Source organism: Lemur catta, chromosome 9 (assembly GCF_020740605.2).
Source record: "Lemur catta isolate mLemCat1 chromosome 9, mLemCat1.pri, whole genome shotgun sequence".
Taxonomy (NCBI): Eukaryota; Metazoa; Chordata; class Mammalia; order Primates; family Lemuridae; genus Lemur; species Lemur catta.
In genome coordinates this window covers 807,276-834,517 of record NC_059136.1, presented here as the reverse complement: position 1 = coordinate 834,517, position 27,242 = coordinate 807,276, and the positions used below count along the sequence as shown (strand labels likewise).

The 27,242-nt window shown below is 55.2% G+C and overlaps 1 long non-coding RNA gene across 1 annotated transcript; it reads left to right on the top strand.

The window, feature by feature from the left end:
- On the top strand, positions 1–24,521 carry LOC123644529. The gene is made up of 4 exons (XR_006737166.1): positions 1–233; positions 1,031–1,193; positions 23,289–23,400; positions 23,586–24,521. It is a non-coding gene; the product is annotated as an uncharacterized LOC123644529 (long non-coding RNA).
- The last annotated feature ends 2,721 nt before the right edge of the window (positions 24,522–27,242 follow it).

Below are 27,242 nucleotides of genomic sequence, written 5' to 3'. Positions count from 1 at the left end.
TATTCTCCTTCCACAGATGTGGCAATCTCGGAGCAGAGACATCAGTTTGCCCTCAGTCCCACGGTCAGCGAGTGGCAGGGTTAGGACTACACAGCGATGGCTGAACGACCAGAAACCACACTGGGATGACGTCTGCGTGTGTGTCGGGTCTCTCAGAATCTCTCCGCTTCCCATCTCTGCAGCTTTTAGGCACCTGCTTGTCAGCCCCACATGGACAACCTGCCCGGCCTCAGGTAGGCACGTCCTACTGCGCGTCACCTCGTGCTCCAGGCCCCTTGTGGTATCCGGGGTGTGAGACACTGTGGGACCTCTCGGCATTCTCCCATGCGCAGCCTGGAAGTAAAGTGGGATTTGACCAGTGGGAGGGGGAAGCCCTGGGATAAGTCCTCTGCCCTTCCTCCCACCTGCCTGCCGGGGCCGGCCTGGTGCACAGTGGTGGCACAGCCTGGGGAGGCCATCCTGTGACGTCATGCAGTCAGTCTCGCTTAATGCCACGTGATGGCCGCCTCGGTGATGCACCCGATGTTGGTCCTTCCTCCTTCCCCGCTTCTTCCCCTTTTCCTCACTCCTGTTTCCCTGGTATTACGCACCGTGGGTAAAGTAGCACATAAATGTCTGAGGTTTCACCCCAGGTTTCTGGGCAACCCAGGCTAAGTCATCACCTGAAGTTTTCTCATTACTTAGGATGATTTCCTTTTGGTTAAACACCTTCCTACTGTGGGATTACTGAGTTAAAAAGTATAAATAGTCCTATGACTTTGAAACCATTTTAACAGATTTAAAATCTGCCCGCCTCTGGCCCCCGGCTCACCGCAGGTGACTGTCTGGCGACTTTGCGTCAGGCTGGCCCTGCTCATTACTGAGCTGAGGGTGAAGCTGAGGTCCTCCCAGCCATGACTCACAGAAAAGGCTGTAAATAGAAACACTTATGACCACATTTATACAACCAAAGTTGGTTCAATGATAATGTATAGAGAAATAAAATCTTCGCCGAAATGGAATTTTAACCATTTGTGTATCTGTTCCCTAGAGAACGGAAGCCTGGGCACACAGCCTTCAAGAGCGTGCTGGCCCCTGGCAATTGCTCTAATTACCTGGGAGCTAATTAGGGACCATTGTGTATTCAGAACTGAGATTTTCATCCTTCAGAATTTGCATTTCCAGCGAGGAGCTCGTTCTCCATGCATCAGAAGGTGAGTGTTCCCTGCTGGCTTCCTTTCCTCTTACAAGAGCTGGGCTCGCCCTGGGACTGCTATAATCAGAAGTCCATTAGCAGAGCCCAAGAAGCCAGGAGGAGGAGCAGACAGATGGGTCTGGAGTCTGTCTCGCCCCAGAAGCAAGTCTTTGGAGAGAGACTGAGAATTTGGACAGCTCTTTCCAGGGGCTGCATTTGAGTTTGTTCGGTCACAATCTTGGACGTTCCAGGAGAAACCAAATATCAGACGCCTTCCTGAGGGAGAGTGGCCATTGCCGTGGCCTGACAAGAGCCCAGGAGGAGGCTGGCTGTGGGTGGGGCTTGGGGGGCGTTGTGCCACAGTGAACACGCGGCGTGAGGGGCCCCACGTGGTCTGCAGGGTGCTTGCTGCTTGTCTGCTTTTCCGTTGACTTTCGCCTTGTGTCTCTGATTCCCTTCTGGTGTCCCAAGGAGCTGAGGTCCAGTCCTCAGTTTCCTTGTTTCATCCTAGGGCTGTGCGTTGTCTCCGCCTTCCTGGGGGAGGGGAGGGAAAGGACGAGGCAGAGATGGCCTCTTCCCGTGGGGGCTGCAACCAGAGAGAGGGGGTTGTAGGAATGTGGCTTCTCAGGGTGGACCTGTCCCCGTAGACTTTGGAGCTCACGGTATGAGCCGTGGGCCTGGGGGAGACTTGAGGTGTGAATTAGAACAGGATCAATATTTTCGCTCTGCAGAGGTTAACACACTCCACACAGTGTCAAGAAAATTAGATTTGGGTGCTGGGGGCTTGGTTTCCAAGTTCTAGTGTTTACTGACGTGCCCTCTTGTTCTTTGCTTGGGTCTGTGGTTCCCAGATGAGTAGGTTGGGCTGGAGTAGGAATCGCAGCTGTTGGTCACGCAGGACATCACAGCAGGTCCTCTGCTGATCGGTTACAGATCCATCCCGCCCGGGACCGAGGCTGGGCCTCAGGCTCCTCAGCAGGCCGTGCCCGGTAACGGTGCCAACTGAGTAGAGTCAACTCAAAATGCAGCCTGTTGACGTAGGGTCCCTTCTACAAACGTCCTGGAAACCGAGTGTTTCTAGGCAGGTTAACACAGGCATTGACATCTGCTTCCTCTAACAATTTGCTCAGCAAAGGTTCCCCACCGCCCTCCACTAGTAACTCTTTGTACTCGTTTTCTTTGCTGAGTGACAAACTACCACAAGCTTAGCAGCTTAAAACAACATTTCTTCTCCCCCAAACCCCATCTGTTATCATGCAGTTTTGCAGGTTGGAGGTCCAGGCCTGGCCGGGACTCTGCTCAGACTCTCCCAAGGCTGAAGTCAAGCTGACCGCTGGCCTGGGCTCTGGGACCCCCTGCGAGCAAATCTGTTTCCAGACTCACTCGGGTTGTTGGCAAAATCGGTTCTGTGCAGTGGCAGGACTGAGGTCCCCGCTTCCTTGCTGGCTGTTGGCCAGGGGTTGCTCTCAGCTTTTGGAGGCTGCCTGCACCCCCAAGCTCATGGCCCCCTCTTTTTTCAAAGCCTTTAATGGGGCATCAAATCTTCATCGTGCTCTTTCTGACATTCCCTTCTGCCTTCCTCTGCTCACCCAACCAGAGAAAGTTCTCTGCTTCTAAGCGTTCACGTAACACTGCATTAGGGCCATCTGGGCAACTCACCCTTGTGAGGCCGATGGTGTCATATAGCATAATCACTAGAGTGGTATCTCCATATATTCACGGATTTGGGGGGATTAGGATGGAACATCTTTGGGAGATCATTTTAGAAACTGCCTGCCATATTCTCATTCAGAAATATCGCAGATTCTATTTGAACAAAGTTGAAATTAATGGGTTTGATATGATGAGGCTCTGCTGAATCAAAGATATTGCTACATTCCTTCAACAAACAATCAAGCACCTGTTAGTACCAGGCACCTGAATGCAGCGGTCCCTGCCTTCAAGAAGTGATAATTGTGCAATGTTATAGGCTCTTTATAGTAGAGATGGGTCCAAAATATACCTATGGCGTATGTTCATGGTGGCCATGAAGAAGGAATAACCAGTTCTGCTTGGGGCAGTGCCGGGGGAGGGACTACTGGGGAAAAGTTTGCTAAGACATTTGGTTGGGTGTTAAAGGATGTCGTGCCTCTCTGTCAGGCCCCAGTTTCCTCCTGAGTGATATGGGAAGTTGAACGACGATGAGCTCTCCAGGTTACTTCTTTTCTGTTGTCATTTGGGTTTAGGTTCTAGGCAGGTGCCTGAGTGTGTGCAGGAGCTGATAGGGGGGACGGACAGGGATAAAGAAGGGGACAGAGTCCCTGGAGGTGGCGTCTCGCCTGCCTCCTGCCTCAACTGTCAGTGTCGACTGGATTCCCCCATCCTGCGCAGGAGGGAGGTTGGACAGGTGGTCTGGTCAATCAGGGTGCAGCAGAAGGTGGAATTCAGCTGGCACCGACACTCAGGGCTCCTGACTGGACCCAGAGACAGGGTGCTCTTGTGGCTGACTTGACCCGGCGGCGCCTTTCTGTTGCCCTGCAATGCTCCTCTCTGCACTCTGCCAGGCTAGCGGCACCAGGGCACGGATGTTCTGCCCCTCACGCATGGTGCAGCCACATCCAAAGAAAGAGCCCCCAGCAATCTGTTCTAGAGCCTCGTTGGCCTGGTAGGCCTGTCCTGAGTACGTAGGAAAACCCGATGCTGGTTACTGCCCTCCTGGTGTTGTGGCCTGTTTACTGGGAGGGGGGATGGAAGCACCATGACTCACTCAGAGCAGCTGGGATACAGCCCACACGGTCACACACGGGGGACGGGGAGCTGGCAGGAGGGTCCGCTCACAGGCTCTGAGTCCTCCCCCCGTATCTCAGAGCCTTAGGGCTTGGGGACAACAGTTGATTCAGCTCTGCTGGGTGAGGGAGCAGTTGGTGTCGTGTGGCTCCTTCAGGCATCAAAGTTGTACATGCAGAAGGGCCTGGAGAGCGGCACGGCGTGCCCAGGGCGGTGACCCAACAGGGCAGAACACGGGTATCGTGTTTGTGGATCAGTGTCTCCAGCAAAACCCCACAGCAGCGAACACACGGGATGAACCTCAGAGACTATTTGAGCCATTTTTTTGCAAATATGCTGTGCACTTTGAATGAAGTGTAGATGGATGATACTCAGATAAAATGCCCTTTCCCTTTAAATCAAGCCTTCCTTTTATTCAGGCAAAAAAAAAAAAAAACCAACAAAAAACGAGCGCAGAGCCTTTGTGCTTCTCCACGCTGTGGATCCGCACCATTGGCTCAGTCTCATTTTAGAGACGCAGGAATTTATAATTGGTTTTCCAGTTGTCACCGAGGCACCTTAATGGCTTCTTACAAATTATTTGTTATACGAGCAATGTCAGTGGAAACCAAACTGAAAAAATTAACCCGTGCTCCGACTGCTGCCACAAATCAAGCTATTTACACCTTTCCATGCTTTGTCCAGCCTTGCCGTGTGTACACGGATGTTAATCACAGGAAGGTCATCATTTCTACTGGCACATGGCGAGTGTGTTCTGTGTTTATTGTGTCACAGTCACAATTATTCTTTTGATGGCTGTGTGGTTGTTAATGAATTTTTGAAAATGAAAATCACCCATCTTTGATACAACCCTCCACATCCCACCCAGGTTTGGAATTGGTTTGGAGTTAATCCCCCCATTCCTATTTAGTTTCTGCAAAAGCAGAGTGACGGCTGTCAGGAGGGAAGGTTTGCCGTCCCCGTGTGGCGAGAATTGCGTCTCTAGAGGAGCAACTCCGACTGTGGTAGAAAGGTTTTTCTTACAGTCTTGCTATTTTAATTGCATATATATTTTTCTTGACGGTATTATTTAAGGATTACACTTCGTACACTTCCCAGAGGAATCGTGTGGGTTAGCAACAGCGACAGTGTGAAGCCTCATTAGGGATTTGTCTCACAACAGGGCTGGGTCCAGACCCAGGTGAGGAGTGTGTGTGAGAGGGTGCCGGCCGCAGTCCCTGGCGTGGACACCGCAACTCTCCCGTCCTGTGACAGAGACCCTTGCCAGCCACAAGGCGCCTCCTCGTGAGCCCAGGTGCAGCCTCACGGCTCTCCAGGTGCCCTTGGCCAGCGAATCACCACTGACACGTCGGGTGCAACGTGGCTGCTGGCCGTGGTGCTGCGGGAGGTGACAGGGCTGGGAGGGAAGGACGCTCTGACTTGGCGCTGACCGGCTGTGTAACCGGACTCATCCAAAGTCTCAGAATGGGGAGGAGGTCGGGGCTGTCCGCCAGAACCACCCAGCTCTTCCCTGCGCTCTGCGGGGCCGCAGGTGACTCGTCTCACGGAGGGTCCAGGCAGCGTCCTACAGCAGTGCCGCCTGGTGTTTGCGTGGCGTAAAGCGGGGACGAGATGTTGTGACCGAGAATGTCAGAGGCGTCCTGTGTGGACATTTCCTTGTCTTATCAATTGTACCTCCTTGGTCTTCTTCCTGTTCCTGCCGCCGTCCCCTTTGTGAGAGCTCAGCCGTCCAGTGGCTGTGTCCTTCCCCAGCACACGTCACCTTCTCCACCACGTGACAGTGACCCAGCGCCACTGCCCCTCCCCGGCCACTTTGCACTCCGCCACACCTTAAGTGTTTTTCTTGCCCAAACTCTTTCTGGCTGCGACGCAGGGACAGCTCTGGTCCCACGGTTGGGGTGGCCGTGTGGGTGTGACGCTTTCACCGAGCTCACGGCTGAAGGTGCCCAGGACGTTTTCAGTATTTGAGGGCTGTTGTTTTGGTAAAAATGAGGGAAAGCTGAAGTAGGGTTGCAGATGATCGTGTTTTGGAATTTATACTTTGCAAATAAATACTTCCAACACAAAAATGTCCTGTGACGAATCTGTTCTGAAGAATTAATCCACGCTGTACTCTGGGGTCCATGATGGGCCACATGTCTAATGCTCCATGGTGAAGACATCCTCCCTCCGTCCTGTCACTGTGGCTCTGGGACTCCGTGTGACCTCTTCTGGAGACGACCTTGCAGCACAGACCGCAAGGCCCTTAGGAACATGAAGCCGGGCCTAGTGGTCTGTCCGACTTCTCCCATGACAGGCCCCGGTTTGAACCCGCATTCTGGTCTCCCCTCTTCAGTGATTAATGGCATCTGATTCCTTCCTGAAAGCCCACGATGAAACGCCCCCCACCTCCAGTGTTCGTTCTTCCAGAGACCAGCCTGGTCTCTTGTAAGGAAGGTGCATTTCTTATCAGCACTGCTTTGGCCCTACTTCTTAGGAAACATTAATCCTGGTCTCCTTTTGGGTCCGCTCTCGTTCTGAGAAGGGCCCATACTGACTGAGAAAGCCTCGTTGGAGCCCTCCGGGGTGGCTGGGGCCATCATCCTCCGACAGCTTCTGGGTGGCCTCACATTCCTTCCCGAGGAGCAGGGGATGTTTCCGTCATCACAGCACAAGGGACCATCTTAACAGGACGGTCTGTTTCCTTCCTCAGAGTGTCTTCTGCACCTGCAGTCTGCTCTGAACCACGCCTGGCATCAGACCGGGTGGCGTGAGGCACCCCTGTCTCCCCCGTGTGGTGTCCGACCCTCGTCATCACCGCACACGCTGTGCTGCGGCGTGTGAGGGATCCTGCAGCTTGAAACAATGTGATCACGCTGTCGCTTGAACAAACAGAAGTCTGACTCCTAACGAACTCCGTGGGGGCAGATTTATGTACGGTGGCGTTTCATAGTCGATCGTGCTTTGGGCTGTTGGCTGTGTTTGTACGACTTTGGAACAGTGTACTGAGTTGGGGGCTTATGTCAGTCACAGGGGCCAGGGTTTGCTGTGGTAATGAGTAATACCTGCATCTCACTCGCTTGAAACAATGGAGACTTATTTCTTGATTATGCTACGTGGTCACCCCAGCTTGGCCAGGGGATCAGTTTCATGTCTCACGCAGAAAGGGGAGGCCGGCGGGGACTTTGACACCTGTCAACTTCTGGTCACCATAGCAGAAAAAAGGCGGGAGTATGATGGCTTGTGTGCTGAATTTTTGTTTTAATTTGTTTCACTTCTACTCAACTTTATTAGGGTATATATAATAAATTTTACCTTTATCCGGGCATAATTGCAGCACCACAAACTGTATGTTTGAAGTGTACAGTCTGATGCACACGCACACACCTCAGTTGCCCTTGGCATGATGAAGAGAGTGAACATTTCCATCACCCCAAAAAGTTCTTTGCTCCCTTTGCTCCCTCCCTCCATCCCTGTCCTCAGGCAAACACGGACCTGCCGTCTGTCACTACGGATCGTTTTGCATGTTCTAGAATTTTTTATAAGTGAAGACATACAGCAGCCCTTTCTGCTGGCCTCTTTCTCTGGGCGCGATGGTGGCGAGAACCGCCGTGTCGCACGGGCACCGACGGCTGTCCCTGTTACTGCGGGTGGTCCTCCACCTACGGCGTGCCACCGTCTGTCTGCTCACCTGTGCAGAGAAGTGCCGTTTGTTTCTCCTCTTTGGCTGTCCCAAATGAAGCTGGTTAGAACATTTGCGCACACGTCTGTGTAGACACACGCTTCTATCCATCTTGAATACAGACCTGTGGGTGGAGGTTTCCCAGCGCGTGCTTGTCCCAGTCTGCGTCCCCGCAGCAGCTCCAGGGAGTTCCGACTGCTCCCCGTCCTCACCCACACTTGGCACGGGCAGTTCTGAAAATGTTAACCTTTCTAATGGGTGGGTGGTGGTCTCTCAGCATGGTTTTAATTTGCATTTTCCTGATGACTAATGATGTTGAGCCTTTTCCATGTGTCTGTTGGCCACATTGCGAAGTGTCCTCAACACTGTGCTCCGCACTTTGGTGTGTCGAATTGGTACCATGACCGTATGCAGTTTTTTCCCAGTGAGGTTATCTGGTTAGTCCTGGATCTACGTAACATAACTGCGGTTGGTGTCCCTGCTCCTGCTTTGTTTCTGTCTGAGCCCTTTTACCTGCCCCCACCCATGGCTGGTTTGTGGCTCCCCATGAAAGGTCCCCCCCTTGGCTCCCGTCCCCCACGAGTCTCTCCAGACCCTGCCTCCCGATCCCCTCCTGTCCGGCTGACTCGAGGGGCAGATCCTTTAGTTTAGGTCTGACTTTCCTTCTTTGCCGGCCTCCCTTTCCCATTTGGCATTTTTGGGCTGGAATTCCAGAGCTACCGTGACCCCGGAGCCTTTTGACTGAAATTCACACCACACCCCAGTGCTGCATTGAGTCCCCTCCAGGTCTGGCACCATCCGGGTCCCAGGGACTCTCCCTCTTGCCAGAAACGCGGACGAGCTACTCTCCAGGTCACCAGCCTTGCAAAGAAAGTAATATGAAGCAGGACAGTTTGTAGACTGTAAGAATTCACGTGAAAACTAAGGTGACGTAAAATCCATTCTGTTCACCTACAAAAACAAATTAACTAGCCAGGTCTGGCAGTGGGTCCTCTCTGGTCTCCCACCAGCAGCGTCCTCTCTGCTGGCGTCCGTCAGTCTTGGACTGAAAATCAGTGCAGGCCCTGCAAGGTTCTGGCAGATTCCGGATGGTCCCGGCAAACAACTGACGAGACGGATCAGTACGTGTCCCAGCAGGGGGACAGAGGCGGACAGCCAAGTGGCAGGCGCGGCCACTGTGATCAGAGGACCTGTCAAGGCAGGCAGGCTGCAGAGGGGCTCGGGTGCAGGTGGGTGACAAAAGCACGGCAGAGACAGGTCACTGAGCCTGAGGACGGAGCGGAAGCCGCTGGGCCCTGAGGTCTGGGGCTGCGTCGGGGCGGGCACCAGCCTGGGCGACACAGGGGTCCTGGCGAGGCTGGAGCTTCCACAGTTCACACCGAGCCTGGGCGCCAGGGGTTGGGGGGGCTTGGGCTGCCCCAGCTGTGGGTGCCGATGATGGAGCGCAGGGGCCGGTGCCAGGCAGCGCAGGCGAGTGTGACGCCTCACAGCGTGAGTTGACTTATTTATAGAGGACTAAAAATGAAAACCCCTTCCAGATGCAAACTCTCACAGTCCTGCTACAGAACTCAAGGAAAGAAGCATAAAAATCCAGTTTACGGTGAGAGATTCTTCCCAAAAGTCTTAGAATATGTTATCCCATTTGGAGGAGTTGCAGATGAACTCTGTTATATAACTGTGGCCCTTTCCTGGCGTGGCCACCTGGGACCCGGGAGCCTGTCCCTGCCGGGTGCTGGGGTGGGGGCGGGCGGTGGAGGAGGCCCCGTCAGCTGGAGAAACACGGCAGCCGTTCTCAGCCCCGGTGTGTGCACACCTGGGGATCTTGCCAAACTACGGGCTCCGATTCAGGTCTGGGCAGGGCCGAGGCTCCCCAGTGACATCTGGGCTGCTGGTCCATGGACCACACTCTGAGCAGCGAGGAAGCAGGCTGTGTCGCTGGCAGCACCTCACTCTGGTCCCAGTTTCTGTGTTGCTGAGCATCGTTTGCTTTGCAGGAAACTCAAATCAAACTGACACAAACAACACCCATAATAAACAGAAACTGAGTGGGTCACGACTGGCGAGTCCAGGGCAGAATCCTGTGCCAGGCTCAGCTAAATCGGGGTTCAAGGTTGGTGTCTGCACTTTGTCTTTCATCCCGTGCTCTAGTCCCCTCTGCGTGAGGCCTTGTCCTGCAGACAGGCTCCCTGTTCCCGTATCAACCCCGGAGAAGATGCTGGATTGGTCTTCCTTGATTAAATGCCCCTCTCTGGAGTAACTACTGACCAGTGTACTGAGATTGGCCACGTCTGTTCCGGGGTTGTGGGAGGCTGACGTCCACTCGCCACAGTCACCTGCGATACCTCCACGGGAGGGGAAGCAGTGTGTCCACCGCACCAGACGATCTCATCCGGATTTCCTGCTTCAACTGTTCGCAGTTCGGAGCCAGTGATTCCCGACTGGGCTCCTTTGCCCCAACTCCTGCCGAGCTCAGGACCAGCACATGCAGTCGCCCGTCGGATGCCCGTCTCCACCTTGGCATCCTGCAGGAACCTCCAACACGTCATTTCCAGGACTGAACAGACTGCCGATCCGTGGAAATCCTGCTCTTTCTCCCGGATTTACGATCTCAATCCATAGCACCTTCTGCACAGTCTTCCCAAGAAAGGAGTCATTCTAGATCCTTCCGCTCCCTCACCCCGCCCCCGCCAGCTCCTGCCGGTTGCATCTTGCGAGTGCTGCGTCTTCCCTCCTTTGCTCTCTTCTGCCCCTGCCTCAGTGCAGGCGTCTCTCTCATTGTCCCTTCCTGCATATCACAGCGGCCCCCTAATGTGTTGTCCTCACCCCATGTCTTCCTGTGCGACCCCTTGCAGGTGTTTTTGGGGGGCTGGGGGAGAGCAGTTTTTAAAACTCAGATCTTGCCCACATCCTTCCTCTATGAAAAACCTTTGGAAGCTCCTCATCCTGACCCATAAAGCCCCATGTATTTCTGGGGTCACACCGGGCTCTTCGGGGCTTGCTCTTGCCAAATGACAGCCGTCACTAAAGTGAGGGCTTCAAGTCCGCGTCCCACTCCATGGCCCTGTCGGGTCTGCTGACTCTTAGACACCCCCCACCGAATTATTCTTATTTGGAAAGTAGCACATTGCGCTCTAGGATTTCCCGAGAACATGCATGAATTCTTTCGTCTACACTTTGAGCCTCATAAAAACACCGTGAGTTGGGTTTCCAGCCCCGCGTCAGCAATCAGGAGACCGAGACTCATTGTGAACTCTGTCAGCAGGACCACGCGTGTAGCTCGGCCCAGGATCACACCGCGCTCCGCACGCGACTCTGCGTCACAGGTGACGGCAGCCCGTGTGGCATGAGCAGTCCTGATGCTCAGAAGCACACAGCGGGTCTGGACCCTGCACGGGGCGCACTTTGCAGGCTCTTTGCCCATTCACACGTTTGCGTGTCTCCTGTCACGTGTGGAATGAGCTTCCTGGAGCCGTCCTCCAGCGTCTGCTGAGCGTACATGTTAGTGGTCTGCGCAGTCAGCCAGATAGCGAGTTCTCTGCTCACGCTGAAATGCAGATTTTCCACTGAAAGTCGAGTCCTTCGTCTCTACATGCTGAATAGGAAGGCGCTTCGGAAAGAATTCCAGACGGTTAAATTAGGAGCCCGAGAAGAAAAAATAGATCAGCCCAAGATTACTCAGAGAGCCCGAAGCCTTTTAATTTTGTTATGAATGAAACGCATTTTCATTTATTCTAAGTGTGCGCTTTTCACACTTTGTTCTGAAATCGCCGCCAAACCGTTAACTGTAAGCTCTTGGCATCTCTCGTGTCCCGGCCACCCCCGACTTTCCACACAAACCTGTTTCCTTTGCCAATCCAGGGTGGAGATGCTCTGCGTAGAGTGACAAGGCACCCTAAGACGTTCTCCTGTGTGCTTGGTCTTTTTGAGGGAGGTGGGTCAGGGCCTGGGGCTGTTAAGACGGAACTTTGGGGGCTTTCTGGAGAGGGACCCCCCGCAGAGGACCTTCCCCAGGCTCCCTCTCAGAGAGTGGGCAGAATCTTTTGGAATCGGGATGGGAGGTCAAGAGGCTGACAGTGGAAGTGACGCCTGGGAATTTCCCTCAGCAAAGGGGAAGCACTCCCAGCGGGTCATCAGAAGTCGTCCTCTTACCCGAGACCCTCGGAGCCCAGGTCTCCTCTCTGAGTGTGGGGGGCTGTGAAGAGCAGCGGAGGGGACAGTAGGAGGGAGGCCCCCACCGTGGTGTGGGGTCAGGGGACTCCTTGCGGAAGTCCTCAGAGCATCTCGGGGGCTGCTCAGATGCCCAGGACCCCGCACTGGAGCTGCGCTCAGCGCCCTGAGGCCACCACTGAAGCCAAGAGACTCAGGCTCAGGATCCGTGTCTCAGAGCCTCGCTGCCCCCACACCCGTCTGCAGAAGGTCTGAGTGTCCCCGTCCCCTCCTGGGCTCAGCCCGGCCACGAGCCTGCAGCCTCCCGCTTGTCTGTGGGTTTACTCGGCTCTCCCGTGCAAACACACATGTGCCTCCGGCTGTCCCTCCTGCGGTGGCAGTGGGGGTGGCAGTGTGCCTGAGGAGCAGGGCACCCTCCTTCTTTTTTAGGTGCTGTCCTGCCCCGGTGTACACCGGACCTCCCTAAGCCAGACCTTCCAAGCTTGTTCTGGCCACAGGACCTTTGCACCTTCCCTTCCCTCGGCATGGAGCACTTTCCAGGGCACAGCCGGCTTCGCTCAACACTCGGGTCATGGCTCCAATAACACTTGTGTGGAGAAGCTCCCTCCCCTCTGTCATGGAAACTGTTGTGTCGTCTTCACAGCCCTTCACACCTGAAGGCATCTTACTTCTCTGCTTATTGATGGTCCGGCTCCCTCCACAAAGCACTGCACTTGGGCAGCCAGGCACGTGGTTTGCCGAGCTTACTCGCTCTATCCCACCTCTTAGAACTGCGTCTGGCCTGGGACCCGTGCTCAAACACATGTTCTTAATAAATGCAATGAGGTAGAAACTAAGCACATGGTATTTCACATTAGCTTTTCTCCTGCAAAGTTATTCAAGGGCTAAACCTGGTGTCCAATGTCCAACTCAAGAAGAATGAAAACTTTGCATGGTCAAGGTCCATTGGCTCAAGTCAGGCTGGTTGAGGCGTGAGACATGTCTCTGGGGGAAACAGACATCTTTGAGACTAAGCCGCGCGTGCAGAGGTGGGGCAAGGCCAGGTCCCGCCTGGCAGGAAATTCTGGGGGAGCAGGATCGAGGCTCTGAGTTAATGAGCATTGCTGGCCGCCTGTCGGTTCACCATCAGCACACACATCCAACCCAGCAGCAGACAAACAGCTGTAAATCAGAGGAAGGGGCAGTCCTGCGTGCCAGCCAGTGCAGCAGGCTCAGAGCGTCAGGGGCCACTTTGTTTATCGACTTAGCTCCCCCCAGGACCGACTGCGATTCAAACCCGGACCTCCTTTGTTAAAATGTGAAAATGACTCTGTGTGATGGAAACTGCTATCATTCTTTGTTCTCCAGAAACAAATTTCTGAGGAAAACATTTTTCCAACAGAAAATCTGTATATGTTCTTTTTCTGCATGAAAAGTTTCACCGTTTGGTGACTGTCATTCCTAACGTGCGGATGGGAAGCCGGGCTGGGAGCATCCCTCGGCTGGTAACGTGGGCCTCGCACCAGATGCCACATCTCAGCCCAGACCAGGGGAGATGATTCAGGAAACATCCACGGAACATCAGGGCAGGGACCCCGATCCTCTCAGACAGAGGAACTAGCAAGTTGCAGGTTTCCCTGGCAAACTTTTCCAGTGACACCATTGAGATTCAGCTATGCCACTAAGTGCCGGAAGTTTTTTAGGCCTCGATGTGAAATGTGGGCTGTCAGTCTATTCCCAGGAAAAAACAGCTCTCAGTGGAAACAGATGTGTTGGTTGCAGCGTTTAGATGAAGTATTGACGGCTTCTGAGCGGCCAGCTGGTAATCACTGTTCCTTCGATCCTGGAACCCATGATTGTGGTGATTCAGCACCGTCATGACTTCGCAGGGAGCCTGGCAGGGAGTGTGTGTTGTGTGCTGAAGCTTTGAGAAGAATCTCCCTCTCCTGGAGGCCCAGGTCTTCGGAGCATCCTTCTCGGGTAAGAAATCAGCAAGGTCCTGTCCCAGGGTTTACCGTGCTGCGATGCGTCTGGCCAGCCCTTGCCTATGTTTGGAAAGTGCCAGAAGGCTCGTGGATGAAGCCCGCGCGTGAGGTTTACCCAGACGACGTTGGACTTCCTGACCAGCTTGACTTGGACGGACCCCACGGTGCTTTGGGGTCAGTTCTGGTGGCCTGGTCCTTACTTCTGTGACCCCTCGCTGCCTGGTCAGTTCTTCCTGTGCACAAACGCAGCTCAAAAGCTCTATTTTTTTTTTTTTCCTGAAAACTTTTCCACTTGGAATTTATCAATTTCGTCTCTGTGTCTATTATAATTTTGGGTATATGCCCAGCATAGCCATTTGCCACTTTGTCCTGCCATCAGGAATTCCCCTTCCGGACTTTCAGCACTTGAGGGAGGGGCTGGGGACCAACCTCTGTTCATAAATCTCTGCCCACCCCGGCCCTGGCCCCGCGTTGCCCAGCGCAGAGCCTCCAAAATCACCTGCTCGTGGCATCCTCAAAACAACTCAAGGAAACGGAGACTATTTTTATCTCCACCTTACATTCTCTTTGACCCGCAATTCTGTTTATAAGAATTTATCCTGTAAACATCCTTGCACCTGACCACTGGCGCCTAGACAAGGTTGTTGGTTTCAGCACTGGGCAACAGAGAGGGAACTTCACTAGGGGACAGGCCAGCAAATGCTCGTGCGGGGACTGAAAGGCACTCAGTGGCTCCGTGCAATGGGTACAGAAGGGTCTCTAAGGCATATGTCTACGTGAAAGAAAAAAGCAACCAAGGTACACTAATGATGTGTGTTTAAATATGTTACTGTTTGTATAAAAATAGTGCATTTGTGCACGTATTTGCTCAGCTGTGCATAGGTTATTCTGGAGGGACATGTAAGACGCTGGCAGCACTTGTCACCTCTGTGGGGAGGAGCTGGAGGCAGGCGCCGGCGTCGAGACCCCACTGCTCTGCGCGGCCCCCACCCCTCTGTCCTGGGGCCCGTCCACCCCCGGTGTGGTTCACCCCTGAAAGTGGAGCCACCACTCACGGGGGCTGTAAGTGCTTCACTTTTAAATCTGTGCAGGTTCGGCTGGAGACAGAAGTGAGAAGGAATCATCTAGCGGTTTAGCAAGATGCCAGAGATCTTTCTTTTTAATTAAAAACCACAACGCTGAGACGAGGCAGCGGCACATTCGCCCACAGAGCAGTGGCGTGCGCTGCGTTCTCGGAGTTTCCGAAGGTGATCGCATTAAGATGTTTAATCATGGTCTGCAAAGGCCCCGGACTCGGGTGTCTGCGGAGAGTGAGCGGGGACCTTTGTGCCCCCGCCAGGGCCCTTCCCTGCCCCCCGTTTCCGTCCGGGGCAGGCGTCCTGCCGCTGTCCTCCAGAGTCACCCCCGCCACGCTGCGGCCCCCCGGGCTCAATGCACAGCCAGTGCTGCTATTTCTGTCACTCTCTGTCACTTTGATGCTGTCCCATTGTCCCTCCTGCGGTTGCCCTTTTCTGTTCTTCAGTATTTTAATTAATGTTGTTTAATTATCCTCGGCCTCCTGAGGCTTCCTGAGGGGTAAATTCAATGGAAGGGACTCGATGAATGAATTTCCCAGTCCTGTGCACACTTGTCATCGAGAGCTCCCACCCAGGGGCAACCCAGTTATTGCCCGGACGTTGGTGTCGCCAAGGAAAAGGATGATGGGCCTGGCAAGCAACTGGTTTTTATTCCGCAGCTCTGCCCCGCAGGGTGAGGTCATTCGGTGGTCGGCAATCCAGGGAGCAGCATCTTAGGTCTGCCCTCTCGTGATTTTCTGGCTGGGCCTGAGAATTGCATTGACATGAGGCAGATTAGCGGGAGGAGAACATGCAAATGTGTTTAACACAAGCTTTCCACGGTGCAGGAGCCTCTGTGAGGACAGGGAGACCCAGAGACGCAGCTAGACAGGAACACGGACATGCTGAGTGGCACAGAGTCACGAGTTGTGGGGACGAGACTGGCAGGGGGGCTGGGTGGGGCATGACCGGGAAGGCAGGCTCAGCTTCACAAGGTTTGCACAGATTTCCCTTGGCCTCAACTCTCCGTCCTCGGTGGTGACAATGACACTCTCCTCCTGGCGTGGAGAAGACATCATGTGGGGATTTCACCTCCTGCTTTGAAGAAGGAAGGTCAGAGTGTTGTTTCTGCACCTGCTGTTTTTCAAGTGCCTTTAGATCAAAATGGCCAACATGCCGGCGAGGCGTGTTTGGGGTGGTGCGCTCCGATCCCCTTCAGTGTTAGATGCAGCTCAGTCCCGTTCCATGACTGATGTGCGTGCAACGTGGCTAACAAAATGCACCCGCAGGATGACGCCTTCCAGGGAGGGCCACACTCAGTTGTGTCGGTGGGTGGCCTGTGTCTCACCTTTGTCCCTTTGAAGGAGACATGTGACACAGGTGTCACCAGCTCTGCCCTTCGGTGTGCCCTTGGCTCTCCCCTCAAGGTGGGGAGAATGTGCTTCCAGCGCCTGTGGCCTGGCCCTTCCCCAGAACCGGCTTCTGCCCTGGTGTCCCAGGGCTGCATTTGGTCTCAGAGCCCCTGACCTCACCGGGCTCCTCACCGGGGGTCCCTGGGCTTCTTCCCTGTCCTCAGCCTGAGCAGCTCCCCCCTGCCTGATTCTACCCCCCACTTGAGATGGAGCCACACCTGCCCTCCTCTGTCCCCCACAGCCGCCCTCTGCTCAGGCCGGGGGTCTCCTGCTGGGCTGGTACAGTCAGTGGTTTCCGTACCAAGCCCCTCCCTGTGAGTAGCCCCCACCGGACATCCTGTGCTGTTTCCACTACCGGGGGGCAATGGTTTGCTGGACAAAGGAAGGCGACCGGGGGACCTTTGATTCTGTGGAGATGGACGGAGATGCCCAAACGAGAGCAGGCAGGGGAGGCACCACCATCAACCGCAGGCGGCGGAGTCGGGACCTTGCAGGGGACAAGGGGCGGCTGCAGCTGAGCCCTGATCGGAGGCTCCTGCAATGGGGACTCTGCAGGCCGACCACAGTGGGGCGTCCTGTGTGGAAGGGCTAGGGGAGCACACTTGGCCGTCCCTGACTGGTCCTAAGTTGGACTCAGGGGCAAAAATCATGGAAGACGGGTATTGATGGGATCTGGTCATCAGAGCTGATCGCTGCAGAGGTTGTGGTCTGAGTTCCTGGGCTGGTCAGGGTTCTGCTCTGGTGTGTGGCCTGGCCACGTCCCCAGGAAAAGTCCCTGACCCTACCTGGGCTAGGTGTCTCCTCTGAGCTCCCGAAGCTTATCTGCCCACCTGGACCGCAGTCCACTGCAATGCCCTGTTCTGCGGCCGTCACCTGGTGTGGCCTGTGCTCGGTCCCATGCGTGGGGCAGGGGTGCTGGCCGAGGCCCGTGCAGTTCCCCACAGCAGCCCAAGGGGCGTGCGGGCTCCTGCCGCCCGTCCAGGGCCACGAGAGGAGAGCCAGGCTGGGCACCCGGGGCCTTTCCTCACCCCACAGCCCTGGCTCAGGGCTTAAAACCTCTGGCTGAACGTTCTGTGGAGACTATTATTTGGGACGCAGCCACTTTTTGTCCACCACAGACTCTCACACCCAAGACCCCGCAGCCCCCAGCCTCCCTGTGAGCCCAGGGCGTGGTCCCCCCGACTGCTGCTCTGTCTCCTGAGCTCTGCTCACGCCCTTGTGGCTGGACCCCCAGGTTCCTCTCTCGCAGACGGAGATAAACGACTTTCTGGACCTGCTGTCGACCAGCGAGGAATCTCTATCTGCCCGGGGGAGACTCGCTTGGAAAAGGTTAGTGAGTAGAGTCCTCCAGTGGAGTCGGTGGCCCACATCAGGTGAAAGAAGAAGCCTGTTCCGTCTGGTCTGTGTCCCATGGGAAGGAGATGGCGTCCCCACAAGTGGGAGGAGGGGGAGGGTGTGCCGGGCACGGCCAGGCACGGAAGAGTTTGTTGCAACAGACATGCCAGCCCGGAAAGGGCCTCAGCCGGACCGTGACATGGGGGTGGGGAGACTGGCATCAGCACCCAGGTGAGGGCCACACAGGGATGGCTGGGGACACGTGTACGGGGACGAAGGCAGGGACCCGGCTTCCACGTGTGCACCGGATGGACATGAGCACCAAAGAGCCAGGCAGAAGCTCGGTGAGCACAGTCATTGGTGAGCACAGTCGTTGGTGAGTGCCGACGGCTGCGTTACTCTCCCCGGAGCAGGCCGGGTCCTGCGCCTGGGCCGTGGCTGAGCCCACAGGCCTCCTGCGGGTGTGAGTGGGGATGGTGAGGGGCCAGGTGGTCCGGGCTTCGTTTCCAGCCCACTTTGCTCATGAAATTCTTGTTACCCACTTGATGACCAGATCTGTACCTTGGAAACTCCTTCCTATTTCTGTTCTGGGAACACAAGAATGTTTGTGGCCGGTGGTGCCCTTTGATTCCTGAGGGCGGAGGGGAGTCTGTCCTGGTCCCTTTCATCCAAAGACCCTGGACTCTTTGACCAAACCTCCTTTTGGTAACGTGCTTTCCTGGGGCTGCCTTCCCCTGCTGGGGCTTTTCCCTTCACCTCTTTACCTCCTGTTCTTTCAGCAGTCCTCCCTCCTCAGTGCCAGGTCACTTGTGAGCTGGCTCATGAGACTGGAAGGGGGTGCAGGGGTCACCACACTGTAGTCCATGGGCCAAACCCGGCCCTCGACCTGTTTCTGTAAATAAAGTTTTATTGGAACACAGCCCTGCCCGTGCATTTACATACTGTCTGTGACCGCTTCTGTCCCGCAGTGGCAGAGCTGAGTAGTTCCAACGAAGACCTCTGACCGTCAAAGCCTAAAATATTCACTACACGACCTTTCACAAAGGTTACTGACCCAGGTAGTAGAGCAATGTTGGGTTGGAGCCAACACATTTGGTTTCAAACCTGGCTCTGCACTTTCTAGCTGTGGTGTGGAGGGAGCCACTCTGGACTTCAGTTTCCTCCTCTGTGGAGCAGGGGTGATGACCCCCCGGCACATGGCTGGTGGAGATCTCAGTGGACAGGAAGCACGAAGGCCCTTCACACACTGCAGACTGCTGCCTAGATGTCAGCAGTTGCCGTTTCTGCCTTTCCCCTGAGCCTTTCGGGTTGCTCCAGTTCCTTAATTTGATTCTTCTTGGTTATTTCTGTGACTGAGACTGGAGCTATTAAAACCTGCAATTTGCGGGCAGAGCGAATGCTAATTTTCTAGTCAACCTACCTTTCTGCAGGCTGTCAAACGGCAAGGCTATTTTTAAATAAGCACGGATTGTGTAAAAGAATTGGTTCATGAATGAAGCCCACAATCATATATTTTACTCCAAGAGTTTAAAAAATTCCAGTTTACGTATTCTCTGTTCAGTGAAGAAATTGTACCTGACTGGAAACTGTGTTTAGATTCTCCTGCCACCTTCTCTGGTCAAATGTTCTATTTGGGTGTGGTGGCAGTTTTGTGCGTGCGTTTAGGAAGGGAGGCTGTGAGGACCCACAGCCCTGGGGGGCTGCCCTGGGTCATTGCTGGGACACAGAGCGTGGGTCACGTGTGCTGTTCAGCAGCTGAGCCACAAGTGTGAGGACAGGGAATGGGACGTGGCTCTGGGCAGTGGGAACCAGGAAGCCTCCGCGCTTCCCCCGGGGTGTATGGAACAAATAGTCCAGATGACGGGACACAAATATGTCATGTGTGTAGGCTCCATTTAGGGCAGGGCTCCTCCCCACGGGACTGAGTCATAACAGAGGCAGCAGGAATTGCTGGAGGTGCAGACTGGGGCCCTTGGGGCCGAATGGAGCCTGTGGACTTGCTTTCTTGGCTCACTCTATAGTGTGTGTTTCCATACACTGAGTGACGTTAGCTGAGGATGCTTGTTCCAGCTCAGCGTCTGTCCTCACAGCTCTGTGACATACTGTGGCAGCTGCTGGCCCTGAATACTGAGATCTGTGACCCTGCACCAGGCAGTGGTGGTCCGCACCGTCGGGTCGAGTACAAGGTCGCGGCCCCTTCCGTGGGCTGCTGCAAGCTCAGGCAGACAACCTAGCCCTGTCTCTTTCCTTTCTGTAGAGGAGTTTGCTACAGCCAGACAAGGAGTCAGGGCTCTCGGTAAACGGGAGGCGGCCCAGGCAGGACTGCGGCATCTGCAGGGGAGCCCGAGTGTGCTCAGGGGGTCAGGACGGCTCAGGCAGCGGGAGGGAGCGTCAGGGTCCAGGCCAGCGCCACTGCTTCCCTGCTGGGCCCACCTCTGGCCATGAGGCACGCTGGGCAGTGCACGGGGCAGGGACTGGCTTCTCAGTCCCGCCTGCTGCCTCCTGCTACGCCCGGCCTGCGTCAGGGTTTGCAGCTGTTGGGGCCGGAGGGTTATGCTGCGCTGCGGATCCGTTTTTCCTCTCTTGTTCTTCGTCTTCCTGGCCTCGCCCTCACGCAGCGAGGAACGGGGATCGAGCATGTGTGTGAGGGGACATCGGGCACGGAAGGTGGCAACAGGCTCCATTCGCACTCACAGACTTGCCCCAATTCTGGCCTGAGAGCCCTTTGCCCTGCAAGAGATGGGGACATCCCTGTTTGCTCCCCATTTTACCGTGAAAGTGATGAAGCAGGAGTCCCCCACCTTCCTCTGTTTTCCGGACCCCTCTGGCAGGCAGGTGAAGCTTAGAGACCCTTTTTGAATTGAGATTTTAAATGTACAAAATAAAATATATAGGATTATATGTATTTTATTCAAGAAAACTAAGTACTGAAATAATGATTGAAATGTTGTTACTTCAATAAATAACAAGATACGATGGAAGGTCTAATAAATACCATAAGGTCAAAACAACGAGAGGTGGAAACAATTTTGAAAAACTTGCAACAACCTGTGGTGCGGCATGAAAATATCTGAGACTTCTACCAGTGATGAAGCCCGAGGTAAATATACTACTACTGCCGTGGCTTATTCGTACTTGAAGGAACAGCCAAATTTCTAGCGGAGGTTAGTGAAAATAGAGATGTAATTTTTTCTCCTGTCTAGTACATGGATTAGTAAGCGTGACTAAGAATCTTCGCTCATTTCCTGCTGAGTGAGATGCCTGTGTGGGCTGCAGCATGTGCATCTACTGTGTTCAGTGAATGGCCCTCAATCTGTATCTTATTGACTGTTTTTAAGGTGGGTATTGAGTTTCCTTTTCAGTGTCTGTGGAGGTGACATGATTTTTCTTACTGGTCCTGTTAACATGGTGAATCGCATCCCTGGTCTCTCGGACCGTGGGCTCCCTCCATGCTGGGAGCTCTGTCCTCCCCGAGCCTCCTCCCTGGTGACGTCTGCATTTCCGTCCTTTTCACTCCGAGCAGTTCTGTCCCATCCGTTTGTGTCCCGCTCCCAGCAGCTGTCCCCGCGTGGGGCTCTGTCCTCTCCCTGGGACTCTGGCTGCCCCCCAGACCTGCCGCCGCAGTCATCGGCCACTGGCCCACTTGTCACTCACAGCACATGGCAAGTCCCTTCCGGTGGCGACTGTCCTCACTTGGATCTGTAGTTGCATCCTCAGGTCAGAGTGAATCCTTCCCTTTGGGAGTGAGGACAGCACAGAGGTGAACGGATTTAAAGTCTAGAGACGGGGCCCGAAGTGCAGCTGGGGTTGCCGAGTCACCGGCCTGTTTGCACAGAGGGAGGGTCTGCACAGGAAAGGCCACCACCGCTCCGTCCCGGGTCCCCTCCTCCTCCAGTTCCCCGGCACTGACTGCAAGTCCACCGCAGGCTCCCAGCCCGGCTGTTTCCCATGGGAGGCCGGCGCTTCCTCCCTCGGTGGATGCCTTGGGTGGGTCAGCACCTGGGTGGGGGCAGGTCCGCAGACTGTCCAGAGAGCGGGGTCCTACTGGCGGCGTCCAGACCCGCCTTTCCTGCAGGAGCAGGGCCGTCTGAGCCCTGCTGGGCTGCAGTGGGCGGCAGCCGCTCGGCTCCATGGTTAGCAGGGTGAGTCCCGGGTCGGACCCTCGGAGTCAAGCCCTGGCTTTGTCACTGGCTTTGGGGGATTTGTTTGACACCCCTCTCCCTCAGTTTCCTCATTTGTAGATGGGACACCCTGTGAGTGCCGAGTGACAGGCTGGCTGTGGGGAGTGGTTGAAATCGTCAGTGCAAACCCCTCGGCACAGGGCCGGGCGTGGCAGACGCTCAGGAGGTGCCGGCGTCTTGAGGGCTGTTTGGATGGACGTCGTGACGTCTGAGCTGCGGCTGCTGGGAGCTGCGTCCGTCAGGATGCTTTTAGCGGTGACAGAAACGTGACTCGCAGTGGCCTATGCAGTAAAGGCACCGATTGTTCCCATAATGAGAAGTTTCGCGCAGGATGGGCTCCGGGGGTAGTTGATTCAGTAGCTGTCACCAAGGACACAGCTTCTCCCTCCCTCTCCTCTCCACCAACCTCAGGGGTGGCTGGGTCTCCAGGCCGGTGGCCAGTGGTGTTCAGGACATGTCCCCTTCCTTGTTCGCCCTGGCTGGAGAGTTTGAGAGAATACCTGCCCCTGGGCCGTGCCAGGTTCACACTCCCCCTCAGTCTGACGGGCTCTGCCACCGCTGGGTGTTGCCCTGACCCAAAACGACTGCTCGGGGGCTGACACAGGACTCAGCGTGGACCAGGAACTCAAAGTCGCCCAAATACAAGAGCCACCTGCAGAGCTCTTGAAATCCCGTTTCCCAGCCCAAGTGAGTCTGGCGCACAGGGCCCAGGCACGTGCATTTCAAAGAGCATTCTAGGTTATTCTGATGCAAAGAGAAATGCTGAGCTTGGACCCTTCAGGAGCCTTGTCTGGAGCTGAGTGTGAGGGTGACTTGCAAACACATAGCAGCGTGGGAGAGGCAGATACCAGACTGCAGTTAGGTTCTGCCAGGAAGGAAGGTGAGGATGGCAGAAGCCGTGCTTTGTAGGAGTTGGGAGATCAGCTATCGAGCACCCAGATACCAGGGTCCACTGGCCAGTGGACAACTCAGCGTGGCCACGAGCCCTTCACTGACTCATGCAGCAGCTCCTGCTGGACACTGCCCAGCCGCAGTGGACGAGCTCCTGCCCAGCCGCAGTGGGCAAGCTCCTGCCCAGCTGCAGTGGACGAGCTCCTGCCCAGCTGCAGTGGGCAAGCTCCCGCAAGCCGCACACGGTGTGGGGGCAGGCGGATAATGGACACGAGAGATGGGGACGGCCCTGGCGCTGTCCAGGTGCGAGGATGACCCTGTGGGGGCGTGTAGGAGGAAGGAGGAAGTCACCTGTGCACATTTTCTTCCCTGACTGCTAACGGACCCTCCCGAGCACGGAGTCGATGAACCTGCCCCCTTCCAACTGCTCCGTCTTCCGCTTTCCAACCCTGGGTCTCCTCAGAGCTGCCGAGAGAGCAGAGCTCGTACGCTGGCAACGGGAGCAGAAAGGCCACCAGTCCTGCCGTTTCCCGCGGGAACAGGACTCCCGGGTCTGTGCTCTCTCGGCTGCATGGCTGCCCCGGTGCTAGTCAGTGTCGACCCTGACTCCTTGCTGTGGGGTGACGGCGAGGTGACGGGAGTGAAAGTGCTTTGCAGACTGAAGCACGTGCACACCCGACAGGTAGTTACAAACACGGAGCACTGGACGTGACTGGTACCGAGCGTTGGTCTTCCTCAGTCCCCCAGCCTGACGCACGTGCCGGGGATGACACAGGATGGAGAGAAGAGGCCAAGTGAGTATTAAAGACACTTCTCACCTCTGGTCTGAGAGTGTCCTCCCGGCGACGGACACCAGCACCACTGATTAAGTCATGACAGTAGCAATTATGATACCGTATGACTCCTGAATGCGTTAGCTCTCCAAAGGCTCGTGCATAAATGATCTCATCTCACGTCTGGAATCTGGTGATGTCTGCAGGTCTGAAGGTCAGGATCCTTCCGTGTGGACTGTCCGACGTCTCCTCGGGACACGCGTGCACCCCGCTGCCAGGACAGGCTCTGCCCCTGCCCCACTGCCCCTTCCACATGCGTCGGCCCGTCTGTCTCCTCTTTTTCCTGCCATTTTGTTTTAAAATAACTTCTCCAATCTACCAGCTCAGACAGTCTGTTTTTAACATCGTCTCCTCCACTGATTTCCCTCGACAATTTCAAACCATGTAAAATTCATCGCAGGCTAGAAATATATGAACCAAGGATATATTTAATATGGAAAAAGACTTTGGGTATAAAACAGCTGTTTTTGCTAAAAATCAGAGTTTAGCAAATGATATTTGACAAAAAGGAAAAAGGGAACGGATGTCTCGCATCTTTTAAACATTCTCTGTTCCTAGAAGGTGCTCGGATCTGTTTTCTCTGCAGTTGCGAGACCCCTGGGAGACACCCTGGCAACGCTCGTGTGAGTGTCCCTGTGTGTTGGCTCTCGGGACAGACCGCTTCCCATGCCCCGCCCACCTGGCTTGGTTTCCATGCAGGAACCGAGGCTCGGACTCTGGGGACGTCCGGGGCAGGACTTCCCTCCAGAGCTGCTGATACCTGCAAAATGCCAAATGGGCGAGCCTGTCAGGTGATGGGGCAGGGGTGGCACGTGGAGGTCTGGATGCTGCAGCCGCAGGAAGCTGTGGGGTTTGGAGGAGCAGAGCTCAGGCAGCCATGGGTTGAAATCCCAGTCCGCTACTAACAAGCTGTGTGACTTTAGGTGAATTACATAACCTCTCTGAGCTTGTGTGTATAATTCAGGTCATTATTAACTCTCTCTTCTGGATCATGGGCCTCCAATGCCTGGACAGCTGAGGAGATGCCATTGCGTCAGTCAGCCGCAGAGTTACTCAACTATGAAAACAAATATGAACCCCACTCTGGCTGGCAGGTGATAACCATCAGGGAAATCAAGCCAGGAGTGGGCTGTGGGTGGTGCCTGGCCGAGCAATTTGCAAATGACAGCAATTGATTTTTAAAACATGAGCCAGGGCCAAACAAAACACACCTGCAAGCCACGCTCCTCCCGGCGGGCGACCCCTGCTTTTCAAAACCGTGGCCTCTCTCTGCTCCCAGGTCCCTTAGAACTCCGGCCCCCTGCTCTAGGCTCAGCAGGAGCTGACCGTGCCCTGAGACAGAGCAGCAGTTCCTCAGCGAGCCGTCGCCTGCGGACACTTCCGACAAGTTCATCTGCAGCCAGAGACCGTCAGCCGAACATCTGGCCCCGGCAGCTGTGCACACACTCCGTGCAGGCGTCCCCAGATGGGTGTCATTAGCCTCCAGATGACCCGCAGGGCCTCGCGGGGAGAGAGTCGGCCATGTGGTGCGGGGAGTTCACAGGGGGTCAACTGAGGGGAAACTCCCATCTGTGTGTGGACCTCAGGCGTCTGTGGACGCAGCTCCGGGCCGCCGGCTCCGAGACTGACGCAGGCAGAGCAGCCCGACCCCCAGGGCTCCACATGGGCGTCCCCCACGCGGGCGTCCCCCGAGCCGTGGATGGGGCACGCGATCCCCAGCGCATGGCTAATCTGCTTTCTGTCCCTCTGGACTTGGCTATTTGGATATGTTCTAGAAATGAAATCGTACAACACGTGGCCTCCTCTAACTCTGAGAAGCCCAGCTTTATAAAATTTCCTCCCTACTTGCGCGAGGGCCCTGAGAGGTTGGGGCGGGCAGGGTGAGAGCCGGCGGGTGCAGGCTGGGGTCCCCCAGAGGCAGACGTTGAGACCAGGATGCAAGTGTAGATGGTTTGTTTGGGCCGTGATCCGGAAGAGTAGTAGATTCGAGAGGTGAGACAGGGACGGAGGATGGCCCTGGGCAGGTGGCCGCTGTGGGCTCGGGCTCAGTCCTGCGGTGCGCTTGCCTGCCGGCTCCAGCCTCCCTTCCCACCTCCCAATTCGGGTTGTACACTCGGTGCCTGCGTCACCACTGTCTGCTCATGAACCATGGCTGTAGCGCTGGGGATGAGGCTGGGGCGGTCGGGTTCTCCCACAGCCAAAGAACAAGCCACACTGCAGCAAACGGCCCTCCCCAGGCTGGTGGGAAGCCTGAGTATCGTTTGGTGAGACGATGTCTTGCTCAGTGTTCTTGTCTGTACCCAGAGACAGGCAGACCTGTCTCACCCAGCTTGTTTTTTATGTTCAACAACACAGAAAGGAAGTGGAAGGTCTGGAAACGACTCTGACCTGAAGGACATGGGAGAGTCCCCTGCTGTCCTCTGGTGTGAGGTTAAACCTGTGGCCACAAGGGCAAGTCTGGCCCCGACCCACGGGGAGAGCTGCGGTTCCCGACCACAACACGCTGAGGCCTCCAGGGGTGCACAGAGTCCCGGGGGCCGCGGGGGGTGGGGCGCTGATGGGGTGGGGGGTGGTCGCGTGGTCGGATCACATTCTCAGAGGCAGCGTGTTCACGGAAAGGAGGTTCACGTTAACTGCCACACTAGAAAACAGTTGTTTTTCCCTTGGAGCTGCGGCATTTTATAGCGAAAATAGAATAAAAACTTCGAAAACAAAACTATCCTTTCTAATGTAATGAGAAATTTGGTTTTTTATATTGTTTTCAGTGCGTGAGTTACATGCACCTTGAAAAATGGTTCTCCCGGCTCTCAAGGCAAAGAGATGGGTGAGTCACATGTGCTTCACGGGGCCCCAGGCTCAAAACTAGTGTGAGTTACGTACAACTCACACGGCAGTCAACATGTTAAAGTTGTTTGTTGGCTTGTTTCCTTGTAGATCGCTTCATGCTCATTCAGCGTCCTGCATTCTTGCACTGGCTCTCGTGCGTCATCAGGGACAGAAAGGAGGCAAAGGGCACATCCCTTGTCCTGGAAAGGACGTCTGCAGAAAGGGTTCGGTGTCCAGGCGAGCAGAGAAGGAGGTGCTGATGACAGCCACAGCCTGGTGACAGAGCCTTGCCCGTGCCGCAAGTCTGCAGCCCATGGAAATTGACAGGCAGCCATTTTCAAAGGTGGCTGATGCTGCTTCGGCAAAAAAAAAAAAAAAAGGAAAAAGAAAAAAGCCTCGTGTGCCGTCCGCAGTGCGGAGTCCCAGTCCCGCGGCGTCCCTGTCAACAACATCTGCTGGTTCTGCCTTTTGGGCAAAGTCATCAATCCTCCCTGGAGGCGGCAGTGGAGGGGGAGGCTGCAGCCTGGGAGGCCGTCTATGCAATCCGCGACCTGGCCGGTGTCACCGCAAATGTCACAGGACACACTTCACCCTCCCGGAAGCACAGAGGGCCCTTCACGGAGACCCTTGTCTGCCATTTGCCACCCTACCCGCCGCTGCTGATTACTGCGTTTCTCAGAGCGTCTGTGTGAGTCGTGCCTCTGGGGTGAGGCACCCACAGCCCCGACACCGCGCCTGGCTGCGGGAACAGCTGTCAGAGACGCCCCGTCCAGGTGTCTGGAGGATGATTTATAACCTGCATTTGGACGGCCCAGTGATATTTCATTAATCCAAATGTCAGACAGTCTAATGATAATGTGTTTGCAACAGGGCTCAACAGTTTCAATTTTTTAAATAAGCATTTTAGATGCTGACTTTGAGTTTCTATTTAAAAGATAATATTAGGGAATACTGCTGGGATAATGCTAATACGGGTA